At 41.4% G+C, this 17227-nt stretch overlaps 1 protein-coding gene across 2 annotated transcripts in view; it reads left to right on the top strand.

Moving 5' to 3' along the window:
• The first annotated feature begins 3380 nt into the window (after positions 1 to 3380).
• CRACD (capping protein inhibiting regulator of actin dynamics) overlaps positions 3381 to 17227 on the top strand; it is a 280521-nt gene continuing 266674 nt past the window's right edge. For both annotated transcript variants that reach the window (XM_019025970.4, XM_019025968.4), the window contains exon 1: positions 3381 to 3499. The gene's annotated coding sequence lies outside the window, so the exon portion shown is untranslated. The remainder of the gene's footprint in view (positions 3500 to 17227) is intronic.

The following is a 17227-nucleotide window of genomic DNA, read 5'->3' as shown; positions in this document are numbered from 1 at the left end:
TTTATTATGGCCACCCTAGGTGTGATTTTGATTTGCAGTTCCCCAATGGTTAATGATGTTAAGCATCTTTTCGTTTGCTCATTGGTCATTTGTGTATTTTCATTGGAGAAATGTCCATTCAAATCCTTTGCCCATCATAAAATTGGGTTATTTGTCTTTTTATTATTGAGTGTTATGAGTTCTTTATGTATTCTGTATAGAAGTCCCTTGTTAGATACAATATATGATTTGTAAATGTATTGTCCAATTCCGTGCATCATAGTTTCACTCACTTGATGATATCATGTGTAACATAAAAGTTATAAATTTTGATATTGTTTATTTTTCTCTTGCATTGCTTGTGTTTTTGATGTCATATCTTAGAAATCATTGTCTAACCTAAGGACATGTTTTATGCCTTTGTTTTCTTCTAAGAGTTTTATAGTTTTAGCTCTTACCTTTAGATCTATGATCCATTTGAGTTAACTATATAGTGAGATAGGGGTCCAAATTGATTATTTTGCACGTAGATTTGCAGTTGTCTCCATGTTTTCTTCTGTTAGTATTTGCCTATTATATTTTTCCGTTACTTAATTTTCAGACACAATAATAATGGTAATTTAAAAGATATGTGAACTAGAACAGTTATTCCCATTTTACAAATTTAAGGAAATATCTGAAGTTAATTGAATTATCCAGTGGACTCATGCTGAGGGACAGAAAGTCATGGAAAGGGATGATACACAGACATGGTGGATTATAGAATGGAGAGGCTTTGGAAATCCTTGGTCTAACTCAGCGTTTCTTAACCTTAGCACTATTATCATTTGGGGCTGGATAATTCTTGGTTGTGGGGGCTGTTCTGAGCATTGTAAGATTCTTAGCAGCATCTCTGGCTTCTACCCAGTAGATGCCCAGTAGTAGCACCTGCCATCCCCAGTGTAGACCACCAAAAATGTGCCCAAGACACTGCCAAATGTCTCCTACAGTGCAAGTATCCCTACAGCTGAAACTACTGGTCTAACTACGAAATTTATTTCCCACATATTTTCTATAACCTCTCACACAGCAGTTAAATGGTTAAGTGTTAAAAAAATTCTAGATGTTCTGCATCTTGTTTTTTTTTGTTTTTTGTTTTTTTTGTATTATGGCCTCTGAAAAATGTTTCCACTGGTAGGCAGTTAGCTATCGAAAACGTGGAATAGTAGACTGATACTTGGGGTTAGGGTGCCATGCAATCTTGTTACAGCCCTGGATATAGTTGCTATGAACCAATGTATTTGAAAAGTGAGGAAAAAAACAGCACCTGTCAAAAGTGGTGCCTGATGGATTCCGATTTCTGAGGCCCATGAGACACCAAGTCTAGTTGTTAGAATGGTCCAATATGAGCATCATTTCTCCAGAACTCCGGCGATATTTTTTGGGTGTATATGAATTGGGGTGCCTTGTCCTACAAAGTGAAAAGATAGTAGACCTACGTTTGACTTATGAACATTTGAATTTTTATATGGACATTTGTTTGTGTTTTCATGTAGTTGGCAAGACTATAATATATATCAAGAACAAGATCCCAGCTATATGTTCTGCATAGATTTGATTTTTGGCTTCTGGGAACTTCTTTTTTTTTTTTTTTGAGATGGAGTTTCTCTCTTGTTGTCCAGGCTGGAGTGCAATGGCGCAATCTCAGCTCACTGCAACCTCCGCGTCCCGGGTTCAAGCGATTCTCCTGCCTCAGCTTCCCGAGTAGCTGGGATTACAGGGATGCGCCACTACGCCTGGCTAATTTTTGTATTTTTAGTAGAGACGGGGTTTCGCCAAGTTGGCCAGGCTGGTCTTGAACTCCCGATCTCAGGTGATCCGCCTGCCTCGGCCTCCCAAAGTGCTGGGATTACAGGCATGAGCCACCGCGCCCGGCCGGCTTCTGGGAACTTCTATCGCTACTAGACTCAAATCAAAAGAAATTTGCTCAACCCTTTCTAAAACTCTGCATTATTCTAATTTGGAATAAAGCAGACATAGTTTAGGATATGTGCACACTGAACTAAGTATCTATATTCACGAAAATACAAAGCCATATATTATACTGATATTTAACTTAAATGTTTATCTAGAATAAACCAGTTGGATAAGGTAACATGCACTAGATTCTCCCAGTCTCAAGGTTGCTCCTTTAAGTCATGCAGTGAAATTACTAGTCCTTGGCCAATAAAGTGAAACCTCGTCTCTACTAAAAATAAATACAAAAATTAGCTGGGTGTGGTGGAGGGCGCCTGTAATCCCAGCTACTCAGGAGATTGTGGCAAGAAAATCGCCTGAACCCGGGAGTTGGAGGTTGCAGTGAGCTGAGATCGCGCCACTGCACTCCAGCCTGGGCAACAAGAAACTCCGTCTCAAAAAAAAAAAAAAAAAAAAAAAAAAAAAAAATTACTAGTCCTATTTTTGGCATTTGGGACATCTGGCTCAATACTGGGTATAGTTTAGGGCTATCTTTCGTATTTTGCATCTTTTGTCTAGTCATTTTGCTTTAAAATTTCCTGTTTAATAATGATATTCAATTATTTTTAGCATCCTTGCATACATAGTAAACTAAAAAGATCATCAGAAACTGATTTCCAGTAGTTGCATTGGCATAGTCACAGCAAAAAGTATGAAGGAAAAGTCTTGTTTTCTTCGTTAGCCCACAAAATAAGTCATTTTCCTTAAAGCATCAAAATCAATATTTAATTTCATTATGGCTGGGGACAATAATGCACATTGTCAATGTCACTCCGTTCAGATGTACAGGGACTCAGCAATGCAATTTCTAGCCTTTCTATTTCTAGGTGGCATTTTCCAACTTACTCAACTCTCAGGAGTCCCAGTGCCATTTACTGTGGTTGGGACTCTGCAGGGCGAAACTTCTCCTGGGCTCCCGGTATCTCCTATTAGAGAGACTGCTGCGGGTAACAGGGACCGAATTTGCAACCTGTGGGGTGGTGACTGATGGTCCAATGTTCTCGCCCCACGCAGGATGAGCCTCGCTGTGAGCCCACCACTGTAACCTCAGACCCCACGAGTTCAGCACTCTCTCGAGTCAGGCTTTGCAGAAGCCGGGAGGGCACTGGTCAACCCCACGCCCCTCCTTGGGGCCCGCTCCGGGTTTCTGGGCACCCCTGGGGAGGGGAGCCATCTGGTGTGCGCCACTCCCGGAGGGCGCGAGAAGGAAGCCGGCGCCTGGCGCTCAGCTGTCCCTGGGCGAAGCCGGGCGGGGCGGCGGCGCGGGTCCGAGCGCCCGAGGCGCCGGCGGAGCATGTGACCACGCCGCGCGGGGCCGGGCGCGCAGTGCCGCGCGGTGGCGGCAGTGGGGAGAGCAATGGAGGCCACGGCCGACTGAGAGGCGGGTGCGCTGCTGGTGCTGCTGCCGCGGCGGCTGCTGATGCGGAGGCTGCCGCGCGCAGTGCCGCGGAGTCCGCCGCTCGCCCAGGACCGCCGGTCGCAGGCCAGCCGCTCTGCCAGCCGGAGCGCCAGGCGGGGACCTCAGGTGAGCGCCTGCTCGGCCCGCGGCCGGAGCCAGACAATGGGGACAGGGGCGGGCTTCTCTCCTCCACTCGCGCCCCTCCGGGCCGGGCCCCCGCAGCGCCCCGGGACTCCAGGGGACCTGGCCCCGGGGGCGTGGGCTCGGCGCGGCGGGCGGTGGGCTTCGGGGCGGTGTCCCCATGTGGGAGGCACGGACCCTCCCCGAGGAACCTGCGCGCGGCTTGCGCGCTTTGGATCCCCGCAGGGGAACCTGCCGCCGGGCTGCGCCCCGGGAACTTGCGGAGAATATGGGACCTCGCCTGCCTTCTCCTCTTCCCGCGCCTCGCCATCCTATCCCCGGGTCCCTGGCTCGGTCCCGACCGCGGCAAGGGCCAGAACCAGACCTCGCCGTCCGGGATAGCGGACGCCGTCCGGGCTCAGCCCTCTCCCCACCGCCCCCGGAGCTGCATTGCTTTGTTTAACCTCTGCCAGACCGTTTCGCACAAACTCTTGTTGCCCCAATTCTGATGAGCCACCAGTTTGATAGCTGAGGCAAGACAAAGGTTTCCCCTGTTTACCAAGGGCCGAGGCCAGGAGACTGCGCGCTGCCCGTAGTGTAAAATCTGTTTTCTTTATCTTCGCCCGGGGCTTGTTGCGATGGTTTTCCTGGCACTATAACCGTCCTTTCTTGCAGAGCTCTGTAGTGGCGAGATTGGACCTCCTAACCCTACGGATACGGTGGGTGGGGTACGGCTTTTTTTTTTTTCATGATTATCAGTAAACAGAAGCCGACTTTGAATTTTATAATATGTGTTCTTGAGTTAGAGACATCGTAATCATTTTCTGAATTCTGAATTTTAAGAGAATATATATTTAAAGACACATTGATTCAGTGGAGGGGGAGGGGGAAGAAAACCTAGTAAGTACGACCATGTGTTGTGAAATTTTAATATGGTTTTAGGAATAATGGCTGGGAAACTGATCTGGTGTAGGTGAGGGAGTGTGTGTGTGGTGTGTGTGTGTCTGTGTGTATTGGGGGTGGTAAGTGGTGATGGTGGAGAGGGAGTGGTTAGAATACAAAGGATAAGGCAGTTTTAGAAAAAGATTCTTAGTAAATATCCTGTGGCAAATTTTTGATTCATTAAGTTGTGAGTTAAATCAATGTTTCCTTTAAAAATCACCTATAGTAATTGTGGAATTATATAAAAAATGGCTCACAGTTCTTTGGCATTGTTTGTGACTCAGGAATCTGAATAAAACAGTCAGTTTTGAGTAATTTTTAGAAAGTCAACAAAGAGAAGACTCCTTCACTACTGTCTCCTTTATCCTTTGGGAAAAGGGAATCCTTGTTCAGTATATTCAAGAGAAAATTGCCTATATGAAAAAAAATTTCAAAGGCAGCTTTGAAAAAGAAACATTTTGAAAAATGTCATATGGTTGCATTACAGATCACTTCAACTCAGAAGTGGGCAGGGAAAAAATCATGTTACTGGATCGCCCTTTCCACTGTTGATTATTTAAAATGCATTGTATTCAAAAGCTTAATTTTACAGTCATCTCTAACACATTGAGAAACTTTCACTCTAAAGACTTAGTACTTACCGACCACTGAATTTGGAGGAGGAAGCTAACACCAACTTGACAATAGGCAATTGGTGTGAGAAACAAAAGCTAGCTCTTCATAATAGTTCATAGTTCTTCATAAACTACAAAGCACTATAATAAATGTAAGTTATTATCGCTAGATGAGGAAGCTGTGTTTTACAGTTTTTCTCTTACCCAATTTCAGACCAATTAATTGACATTAATTTGAAATTCTCCAGGGCAAGGGACAATCTTTTAGTCTTTTTTTGTGGTCCGTATTTCTGATCTGGCACACAGTAGGTGTTCAGTATGTAGTCGTGGAAAGAAAGAATGAATAGGTGAAAAAAATAAAGTGGATAAAACGTGTACAGATGGAATTTGTTTACTTCTTTTTATTCAACGAACGTTTACTGAAGGCCTACTGTGTGCCAACAACTGTAGAAGTTTTCCACATACAGTTTATGAAAGCTTGGTGACCTCCTTTTTCAGTCATAGTTGATGTGTGTTTCTTCCAAGAATGGGGCCTCTTGGGTGGTTTTTTTCCATCATTTTAAATCATCTCCTGTAACTGAGTAGCACAATAGAACATTTCACTTGTTGTATGTGCATATAGTTTCTCACAATGGCCTGTAGGGAGGCAGGGCAGATATTATCATTCCCGTTTTGTAGGTGAGGAAATCCAGACATGGCGAGATTAAATGACTTGCCAGCTCCTTGCCACTAAAGCAACAATGCCAGGGACAGAAGCTGGATCTCACGCCCAGAGCTTTCTCCCCTGAATCACACAGCCTTCTCCAAGATACACTGTACCCCCAGAAAATCACACTGGAATTAGACCTCATGAAAAAGTCTACCTTTTGGATAACTTTTATATAAAGAAAAGGTATATTTTACAACCTAGTACTTACGGGAGTGGTTAAATACACAAGTTCTCGAGGCAGGTGATTGAATTTGAGCATTGGCTTTACTGGCTACTAGCTCTGCATCCTTGGCAAGTGATTTAATCTAATCCTCAGTTTCCTCATCTGTAAAATGGGGGAAGTAATCCTATTTAGAACATTTTTGTGAGGATCAAATAAAATAATGTGGGCATAGCACAATGTTTAGTACAAACTAAGCACTCAGTGTCAGCTAATTTTTATTTTCATTATTTTAATGTAAAGCAATGGCTTTTAAACTTTTTAATTTTTTATTTTATTTTTATTTTTTTAAAGAGGTGAGGTCTCACTGTGTTGCCCAGGCTGGTCTCAAGCAATCCTCCTGCCTTGGCCTCCCAAAATACTAGGATTACAGGCATGAACCACTGCGCCCAGCCTAAACTTTTATTTTTGCACAGTAAGAGATGCATTTTACTTTGCCACCCAGTATACAGATACATTTTAAATATCTGTAATTAAAAAATTCATGAAGTAATGCTTAGACTTTGAATGTGCAATGCATTCTTATATTTTTTATTCTATTTTATTTAAAAAATGTTGGTTGAGATCGCTAAATGATTTCACATCCCATTAATGGGTCAGGAACTACGCTTTGAAAAGCACTAATGCTAAGGATAATCAGGTTAAGTGCATTTAAGAAAACTGTTGTTGAATCTTTATTTCTTTTCTTCAAATGGTTTACAACATCAATTGGAGTTTGAATACTAAATTACATTTAAAAATAAGTTCTTAAACATTTCTTGGGAATTACCATCATTTATTGAATATTTCTCACGGTCACGTTACTGTGTGCTAAGCAGTCTATTTATATATGTTATCTAATTTAGTTCTCACAACAGCCCTGTAAGTAGGCCTTGTGTTTACATTTGATAATTGAAATTAAGACTCAGAGAGCTTTTTATTAACTTGCCCAAGGTCCTAAATTTAGAGAGGGATGAAGCAAAGATTCAAACTGAGTTCTCTCTGATCCCAAAGCCTGTCTGCCCTCTTAACCCCCATGGTTTTCTGATGTTCCCTCATAGTGATTTCTGAAGATGTTTCATTTCTTCCTTAACATAAATTTGAATGTCGATATTGAGAATTTACCCATTGTGGTACATCTTTTGTAGTTTCCTTTGAAATGACTCATTTCAAGTCAGTTTTCAACTTAGGGAAGTTAAGGAAGCATAACGTAATTCTTTCTGGCTTTAGCTGGTCTTTGATGTAAATATTTTGTAAGAGCTTCTCAGGTTTTTTGTGATAGAGTCAATTAATTGGTCATTTTTATTGAGCATCCAAAGGTTTAATATATCTTCCTAAGAGACATGAAATAGCTGTGTAACTATAAAAAGACTTCATTACGAATGAATGTCGGCTTTTGTTAAGGCACAAAATGAAGCCTTACAAGCTACAAAAGAGTACTTCATAGTGTATTGATCGGTCTTAAAATCACAAGGTGCTAAAAGTATTTACTTTGTAAAGTACTTTAAGAAACCACCACCAAGTATCCTATTAGCATTTTTTGTTTTTTGGTTTTTCAGTTCTTTACACGTTTCCTATGTGTATTTGTAGCAGTATTTTAATTTTAATATTTTGATATTTCTAGGACTTCCCTCTTTTAAACACATTGTCAGGAAGAATTAAGGCGTTTTTCAGGAAATATATTTTATAAATAATACTTAGAATACACAAATAGATGCTTTTATATAATAAAGGCAAATTTCACTTTTTTTTTACATTTATATCTTCTACATTAAAACTCTTATGGTGTCTGGTTTGCATTATTGCTATTATATGTAGGAGTGTAACTCATAAATAACATGATTACCAGGTGCCTAAAAATGTATAAATATGCCACTGCTCTTGCATTATAGCTTTGGATACTCCTGTGTGCATGAGGCTTTAAACTTTTAACCATATATTTAAACAGTTTATTTGTTGAATTAAGGTTAGTGTTTTCAAAGCTGACAATTTAAAAATCTGAATTTGTGTCGATCATGATGATATGTTAGACAAAGAACAGTAGTTTCATGGTTTATTTATGTGGTTTGAGTAGCCATATATTTCTGTTCATCAGTCTTTTTAAATTAAGATTTGATGTAAACAAATATAGATATAATTGCATTTATTTTTGAACATCAGATTTCATCCTTAGGCTGGCCCTCAAAACATACTTTGCAGCTAATGAAATTGTGTAAAGTTGCAGCAAGCCTGTGTTTTATGCGTATTTATTAATTCTGTCTACTACTTGACCCTTAGTGGATTGTTACAGTTTTTGTGAGCATCAGGACATGGCCCACTTATTGAGTGGTCATTGTAATTTGTATGTTCAGGCAGATACAAAACTTGGCTACCTTTACATTTTGTGTCCTGTTTATTCTTTTATTCATTTATGTTTTTATTTATTTATTTCTAGGGTCTTGCTCTGTCACCCAGGCTGGAGTGCAGTGATGTAACCATGGCTCACTGCAGCCTCTACCTCCTGGGCTCAAGTGATCCTCCTAGCTCAGCCTCCTGAATAGCTGGGACCATAGGCGCATGCCACCACATCTGGTTAATTATTTTTTGTAGAGATGTGGTCTCTCTCTGTTTCCTAGGCTGGTCATGAACTCTTGAGCTCAAGTGATCTACCTGCCTTGCCTCAGCCTCCCAAAGTGCTGGGATTACAAGCGTGAGCCGCCACTCAGGGGCTCCTTTTTATCCTGATGTGAAAATTCATAGAGATAAGAACAAAATCAATTTAGATATTAATTTATTCTGGTGGCTTTAAGGCAGATGCATATGCATATTTTAGGTTTACATAGATGTATGATTTTCACACATATATGAGAAGTACCAGATTATAAACTCTTCTCTAAAGTAAAGAAATACATATTAAGTAACTTTGTGGAAATAAAAAAACTGAGTAACAACCCTGAAGAGATGTTTTTATAGTCACATGTTGTCAGCCTTATAGTCACATGTTATCAGACATATTTAAGAAGCCAAATAGAACAACCATATGTAAAAGCTTTTATATGTGAAAAAGTGATACCATTTAAAATGTCAAAAATGGAAACATAAATATTTTAGTCAGATTTTAAAGTCTTCACCAGGTCTTTCAGATGTTTTCAGTGTTTTTCAAGTGGCGTACTTAGGGGATTAAGAAGAAATGTCAAAAAACTTGCTTTTGAAACTGGTACTGTATTCAATATGAATTGAGGAAAAGACAGAAGCTGCGTCCCTGAAACACTTTAAAAAATATTTAAATCAGAAGTAAATTTAGCCCACTAGAAACGGTTGTTAGAATAGAGTTTAAGAGCAGGTAGCAGCTGCTAAGAGGAATTAGAAAAAGGAAGGACAACTTGCTAAAAAGGCATTTTGTTTTTACCAGGGAAGGTAAGAACGATCTTATCTGGAGGCTCACTGGCCTCACCCCACTCACCTGGGGAGGGATTGGCTGGCAAGAAGGAAGATAAGGAGACAGGGAGGGGGAAACAGGTTGTCTGAAAACTTGATTATTATTTAAATCTAGGATAAGCCGGATTCAAGGAATAATCTGTGAAAATTCTTGTATATAATTGTTAACCCCTTGTTAACAATGGGCTGTTTCCTCACTTGCGAGAAATAAAAAGGAGAGGCCATAGTCCCAAGATCACCATTTTTGAAAGAGGAAACATCATTACTCCAAACCCCATTGCCAATACCATTTATGGTCTCCGGTGGGGGAGAACAGCTGATGTTCTTAGGGAAGATTGTGACAGATCCAGCAGGGCTGTTAAGACACTGCTGGTGAATTCCAGGCTGCCCTAAATGATTGCAGTCAGGATTTTTCTTCATTTTGAAAAGTTTTTAATACATTTAGAATGACTTTTTCTCCACCAGAGTGTCACTGTGACAGAGGCAGTGGGCTTTCCTGCTTTATTTATGATGCACCTGGCCATGCAAGTTTGTGATGGGTTAACTGTCTTCTAGAGTTAATGAGGTCAGGGTCACAGGTTCAATTCTTGGGAAGACCAGTTAGCTTTGCTTTGTTCTGTGAGCGCATATTGTACTCTTAACCCAGGCCAGCCATCTGGTGAAGGCAGATCATTGATCACAAAGGCATTAATAAGCAAGACAGTGTGGGAGCAGCAGCATGAATCTTTCTCATGGATGTTGAGTAATTAGAGAAACAATTCCAAAAGCCTGTGCACATTTGTATTATTTTTATAGCATTATCTTAATAGATAGAAGATAACATGGTTATCAAATATTTTTCTTTGCCATTTCTGTTGAACTTTCATCTGAACAGTTGTCTTTTCAAGTTATGATTTTTGAGATGTCTCATTCATTCAGTAGTTATACTTTGTTCTGAGTATTCTTAATCTCCCTGGAGGTTTGTAGGACAGTGACTGTGGCAGTGAGAACAGTCATGCTAAAAGCAGTAGATCAAACCACCTAGTTGTTTACAGATCCAATTCCACTGAATTTAAAAAGTTTAAAAAAAGCAAAACACCGTTTTGAATGAGGGTAAACAGACTAAGAAATTTAGGAAAATGCTTTATACTTCTTCTAAGTAGACCTTGATCTGAAAATCTGTCATTCCCTTTATTAAAATAACTTCTAGTGTTAAGAGAAATATCAGAGATCATCTAGGCCTGTGCTGCCCTATACGGTCCTGCTGGTCCCATGTGGCTAGTCCGAATGGAGATGTGCTATCAATTTAAAATTCATACTAGGGCCAGTGCTATGGCTCACACCTGTAATCCCAGCCTTTGGGAGGCCAAGGCCAGGAATTCCAGACCAGCTGGGCAACATGGCAAAACCCTGTCTCTATTAAAAAAAAAAATAAAAATAAAAATAAAAAAAAAACACCCTCTCCCTGAAAAACCAAAGTTAGCTGGGCGTGGTGGCACATGTCTGTGGTCCCAGTTACTTGGGGCTGAGGTGGGAGGATTGCTTGAGCTAGGGAGGTTGAGGCTACAGTGAGCCTGTCTCAAAAATAAAATAAAATAAGATAAGATAAGATAAGATAAGATAAGATAAAATAAAATAAAAATAAAACAATAAAAATAGTACATACTAGTGCTGGGCCTGGTGGCTCATGCCTATAATCCCAACACTTTAGGAGGCTGAGGCAGGTGGATCCCTTGAGCCCAGGAATTGGAGACCAGCCTGGGCAACAAGGTAAAAGTCCTGTTTCTATTTTCTTTTCTTAAAAAACCAACATACTGGATTTGAAACATTTGGTGTGAAAAGAGAATGCAAAATATGTCATTAATAGTTTTTTAATGTTGATTACACGTTGAAGTAGTAGTTTTGACTATGTTGGATTGAATAAAATATTGTTAAAATTAATGTTACCTTTTTTTACTTTTAAAATGTATCTACTAAGAAATTTAAAATTACATATTTGGCTCACATTTGTGGCTTGCATTATGTTTCTGTTGGATAGTGCTGGTCTAGTCCAACCCTCATTTTACTGATGAGAAGGCTAAGGTTCAGAGGTGAGTAACTGAGCTGAATTCTTTCCATTGCCTGTAGTCTCTCCCTGCTAATAGGTTAGGGGCTCGGAAGACTGAAACTCTGAACCACAAGAGGGGCATTTAGTGCATGGCAATTGTATGTTGCAAGATCTGTGCCTAAGCCATTGCCTGTTAGGTGTTTACTGGTTGTGTGTGTGTATGTGTATATTCACCATGCCAGTTGTGTGTGTACACACATACACCTAGTGGAGGGCTTTGCTTATTTATAATGTAGACGTTTAGGCTTAGTTTTACCTTCCTCTATAGGTCAGAGGTCCTGCATTAAAATATTAGACATTAACAGTTGTGACAGGGGTAAATAAGATATGGTGCTCATTTAAGTCAGCACTTTCACATGTACTTCCTATTACCAGAGGATTTCAGATAGGTTGGTTTTTTTTTTTTTTTTTTTGGGAGACGGAGTCTCTGTCATTCAGGCTAGAGTGCAGTGGCACAGTCTCAGCTCACTGCAACCTCTGTCCCCAGGTTCAAGAGATTCTCCTGCCTCAGCCTCCTGAGTAGCTGGGATTACAGGTGTGCGCCATCACACCTGGCTCATTTTTTGTATTTTTAATAGAGATGGGGCTTCATCATGTTGACCAGGCTGGTCTTGAACTCCTGACATCAAGTGATCCACTCACCTCAGCCTCCCAAAGTGCTAGGATTACAGACATGAGCCACCGTGCCAGGGGTGCAGTGGCACTATCTTGGCTCACTGCAGCCTCCACCTCCCAGGTTCAAGCGATTCTCCTGCCTCAGCCTCCTGAGTACCTGGGATTATAGTTGTGTGCCACCACGCCTGGCTAATTTTTGTATTTTTAGTAGAGACAGCGTTTCACCATGTTGACCAGGCTGGTCTCGAACTCTTGGGCTCAAGCAATCCCCTGCTTCGGCCTCCCAGACTGCTAGGATTACAGGTGTGAGCCACCGCACCTGGCCTCAGATAGTTTTGAGTTAGCCTTGATGGACAAAGCAGCAATGCTTTCAGGCTGAATCATTTTTGGAAGGAGGAGAACTGAGATGAAGGGAGGTCTTTTGCCTGTGTTCTGAAGAAAGCATATGAACCGTGAGTGACTGTTTCTTAACCATGGATGCTCCTGATGTTCCAGTCTGGAAAGAATAGCCAGGGTTGGCTGGTGCAAAAGCCATGGCCTCAGAATGTAGGCTTCCTGTCAGTTTTGTGAGCATAATGGTCTTTAACTAGCAAAGATAAAAAGGAGAACTTCATGATCAAAATTTTTTGTCTGGTATTTTTAGTTGAGATTTGTATTTCCTAATCAACATAGGCAGCTCAGATGTGACTGTAGTGATTAGCATCTTAAAGATGTTTACTTTATGCAGCTTCGGCACTAGTCTTTCCTTTTGGCTCACACAGTGTCCCAAGTCACTTAATTTGTTATCAGTGGCCCAGTGACAACTAGTGAACAACAATTTTGTCAGGGAACCTCCGACACTTCAATTAATTTCATAATCCATACTAGAAATTAACCTTTATGAATCTGTCCATTGAGAAGGGCCACTGTGCATTGTGAAGGTTGGAGGAATGTTGGTTTATAAAAATATTTACAGATTATCATTTTTCTTTTTTTTTGTCTGTTACGAACAACCCCGGTTGATCCTAGATACAGACAAATAAAGCAAGACAGCAATCTCTGAATGGTTACCTTCAAGCAGGCAAAATAAGTAACTGTGTCCTTTGTTTTGAAGTTTAATGAAGATTTCCAGCAAGGCTTGGTGGTGCCTGTCTGTAGTCCCAGTTACTCAGGAGGCTGAGATGGGTGGATCACTTGAGCCTAGGAGTTGGAGATCGGCCTGGGCAATAAGACCAAACCCCACCTCTACACAACAAACAAACAAACAAACAAACAAACAAAAAACAAAGACTTCCCTCCCACAAATTAGCTGGGCATGGTGGTGTGCACCTGTGGTCCCAGCTACTCAGGAGGCTGAGGTGGGTGGATTGCTTGAGCCTGGAGAGTTGAGGCTACAGTGAGCCGAGATTGTGCCACTGAACTCCAGCCTGCGTGACAGAATGAGACCTTGTCTCAAAAAAAGAAAAGAAAATTTCCATTTCCATCCACATTCCACCCAGCCAGTCATGATAAAACCATTTTCTCTCATGTCAACCAACCTGTACTGAACATATACCATGTATTGGGTACCATGGGCATAGTATGACAAGAACAGGAGTTGGAGAAGTACAGATTGCTTGAATGTGACAATGGTAGGTCTCGGCCCAAAGTATTTTGTTGTGCTTTCTTTTTTTCTTTTTTGAGACAGGTTCTCACTCTGTTGCCCAGGCTGGAGTGCAGTGGCATGATCTCAGCTTACTGCAACCTCCGCCTCCCAGGTTCAAGCGATTCTTATGCCTCAGGTTCCCAAGTAGCTGGGATTACAGGCATGCGCCACCACACCTGGCTAATTTTTGTATTTTTAGTAGAAAAGGGGTTTTGCCATGTTGGCCAGGCTGGTCTCAAACTCTTGGTTTCATGTGATCCACTTGCCTCGGCCTCCCAAAGTGCTGGGATTACAGGTGTGAGCCACTGCACCTGGCCTGTAACTTCTAACTTGAAAAAAGAAAATGCAGCATTCTTGCATAGTTGCCAAACAAATACATTATGATGTATGCTTTTCAGAATTTCCTAGCTGATTTCATGGGCTGCCATGTTTAATGGCCTATCCCCTTTCTAGCAGTATCAGATTTTGTTCCTTTGGGTCATCGGTGCAGTCAGTTAGGATGTTGGGAGTCGTACTGAATGTGGAGGAGTGGTGCGTGTCCCCTGTTTCCTTCTCGCCTCCCTACTCCAGCTGTTCATGCCAGTTACTGTGGAGTTTCTAGAGAATGTAAAAATAAAGAACTCATAGTCCATCTAGTACAGAAGAAAGACAGGGCTGAATTTAAAGTGGACTGCAATGGACAAAGTGCTGTGAGAGCACAGGGGAGGGAGTGAATACTCGTAACAGGGTAGAATAAGGGAAGATCAGGAGGAAGCTCACAGAGGAAGTGATATTTGAGCTGGGTCTTGGAGAAGGAGTAGAAATGTAACAGATGGAGATGGGGTGGAAAGTTATTCCAAAGGTAGGGGCAGAGTGAGCAAAAATGTGGGAAGCTTGGTAGCTATGGTGTGAGGTGGCAGGAACGTCAGGCATGGAGGGGAGGGGCAGGAGACAAGACTAGAGAAGTGGGCCGGGAACAATTTGGAGAGATGGAAAAGACTAAAGGGTGCCGCAATGGACTGAAGGTTTTTGTCTCCCCAAAATTCATATGTTGAAATCCTAAACCCCAAGGTGATGGTATTAGGAAGTGGGGCATTTGGGAGGTGATGATAATGGTCGTGAGGGTGGAATCCTGATGAATAGGATAAGTGCCCTTATAAAAGTGACACCAGAGAGAGCTCCCTCACCCATTCAACCATGTGGGACACAGCAAGAAGACACCATCTATAAGCCAGGAAATGGACCTTCACCAGACATCAAATCTGCCAGCTCCTTGATCTTGGACTTCCCAGCCTCCAGAACTGTGAGAAGCAGATTTCTGTTATTTATAAGCCACCCAGTCAATGATACTTTGTTACAGCAGCCCGTATAAACTAAGACCAGTGCTGACACTTGGGTAATGGAGAGCTGTCAGAGCAGGGAGCAGCATAATCACATTGACTTTGAAGGGTGACTAGGAGTTAAGAGACCTGGCTCTAAGACCCGGCTTTTTCTCACTCCACTTTTCTGAGCATCAAATCTCTCTCTCTTTTTTTGAGGCAAGGTCTTGCTCTGTCACCCAGGCTGGAGTGCAGCGGCGCAATCATGGCGCACGGCAGCCTCGACCTCCAGGGCTCAAAGGATCCTCCTACCTCAGCCTCCCAAGTAGCTGGGACTATAGGCGCTCACCACCATGCCCACCAGTTTTTGTGTTTTTTTTGTAGACATGGGGTCTTGCCATGTTGCCTAGGATGGTCTTGAACTCGTGGGCTCAAGTGATCTACCTGCCTTGGCCTCCCAAACTGCTGGGATTATAGACATGAGCGCCACTATGCCTGGCCCAAATATCTCATGTATTAGGTGAAAGAGTGGGGCAAGTGTCATCTAGTTGGCCAGTAAACAGATGACATTAATTTCCATGTTACTCTGCATGAGGCACTGTCGTGGGTATTGAGATACAGACAGGATCCCTGCACCGTGGAGATGACATTCTGGTGGGAGAGAGAGACAATAAACAGTGGCAAATTGTATATGTATACATAAGTATATAATATACCATCAGATTGTGATGAGTGCTATAAAGCAAGTAAAGCCAGGTGAGTGGAGTAAAAAGTAGTTCTGTTTCTAGATAGAGTAGCCCAGAGTGCTTTGAATAAAATAGATGCCACAAGAATATTTGGAATGTCTTCCAGATCCAGCATTGTAGGTCTAATTAAGTGAAAAGCTATGGGAATTCAGTCTCTTCAGCATTGATTAAAATCAGTTTCCAAATAGATGTAGTTCTTATAGTTTTGATTAGTTCCGCCAACGTGGTTGTTGATGGGCAGAATCTTTTTTGCACTCCATCTTTCAAATAGCTTAAGTACAGCATCATCTCATTTTAAAAAACAGTTTATTCGATGTCATGAAAAAAAATGCCACTTGTGTTGGTAATTTGGATCCTACTTCTTTTTTCTCAGCACATTATTCATCCCCAATTCTGGGCTTGTGGAAGGAGGAAGATGCTGACGTTTAAGCAACCAGATTTAAGGCAGTTGTTCAATGTATCAAATAGCTCTTCTAAGTTATTTTAATATAAATTAAAACTAAATGGGAGCTCTGGGACAGCCCTGTTTTAATTACAATTGGAATGCATCTTAGGAGACCATTCTACCTCTTATAATCATAACAGTGTCATTATGATTTTTTTAAGAAGAATCACTAATTAGCCAGGTCTATCCTGAGGTCTTAGAGTTTGGTTTATAGATGATTCTTGTTGAATTAAGTGGAAGGCTGAGGCATGTGAACATTCGTCTTGGCTCTAAACCTTTTCCCTGGTGATACGAAATGGTTCAGCAGTAATCAGCAGCAGAAAGGTATGCTTAAAACCGGCTTGTTCTTTATGTGAGATACCAGGTTGATCAAACTGGATTTACCTTTCATTGAGGATTATTCACGTGGAATTTTAAACTGATTTCCTACAAATTCTGTCCACAGTGTTGGGAAGCTAGAGTGGTAGACTGTAGTTTCTGAGCTAACATAAGATCTGATCTCTGACCTTCTGCTGACATGGAATCCAGGTTATGTTGCCTTGTTTCCTTGGATGGGAGTTCACAGCCAGTGAAACTAGCCCTGCCTGAATTATTTAATTCATCTTCTCCTTGAAGACGGTTGCAGGGAGTTTTTATAGAACCGAATGCCTTACAAATTTGGGGCTTGCAAATGTATTTCTGTTCTTTCTTCATTTTCCCTTTTGCTGAAGATAGAAACACCTCCTGGGTCTTTGGTTCAGCCTGCTGTTGTTTACAGTCCCTGCTGCAGATTACCTCACTCTGCCAGTCCCTGTCGTAATGTGATTTATCTTTTTAAAATTAAATTCTCATCATAATTCCCTCAGGCATCTGTCTTCCTCAGAATGTTTAGTTATTTCATATAGAACTTAAGCAAGGAAGGAAGAAGGGAAAGGAAGGAAGGGAAGAAGGAAAGAAGAAAGGAAGTTCTGTTTGGATACTGTGCTAACAGGTCATATCGGGCTTGCTTATTAGATCTGCATTTCTAGTATTCTTGTTTTTTCCCTTCAAATAATAATTT

This window comes from Gorilla gorilla, chromosome 3 (assembly GCF_029281585.2).
Source record: "Gorilla gorilla gorilla isolate KB3781 chromosome 3, NHGRI_mGorGor1-v2.1_pri, whole genome shotgun sequence".
NCBI lineage: Eukaryota > Metazoa > Chordata > Mammalia > Primates > Hominidae > Gorilla > Gorilla gorilla.
This window is presented reverse-complemented; position numbering and strand designations above follow the sequence as displayed.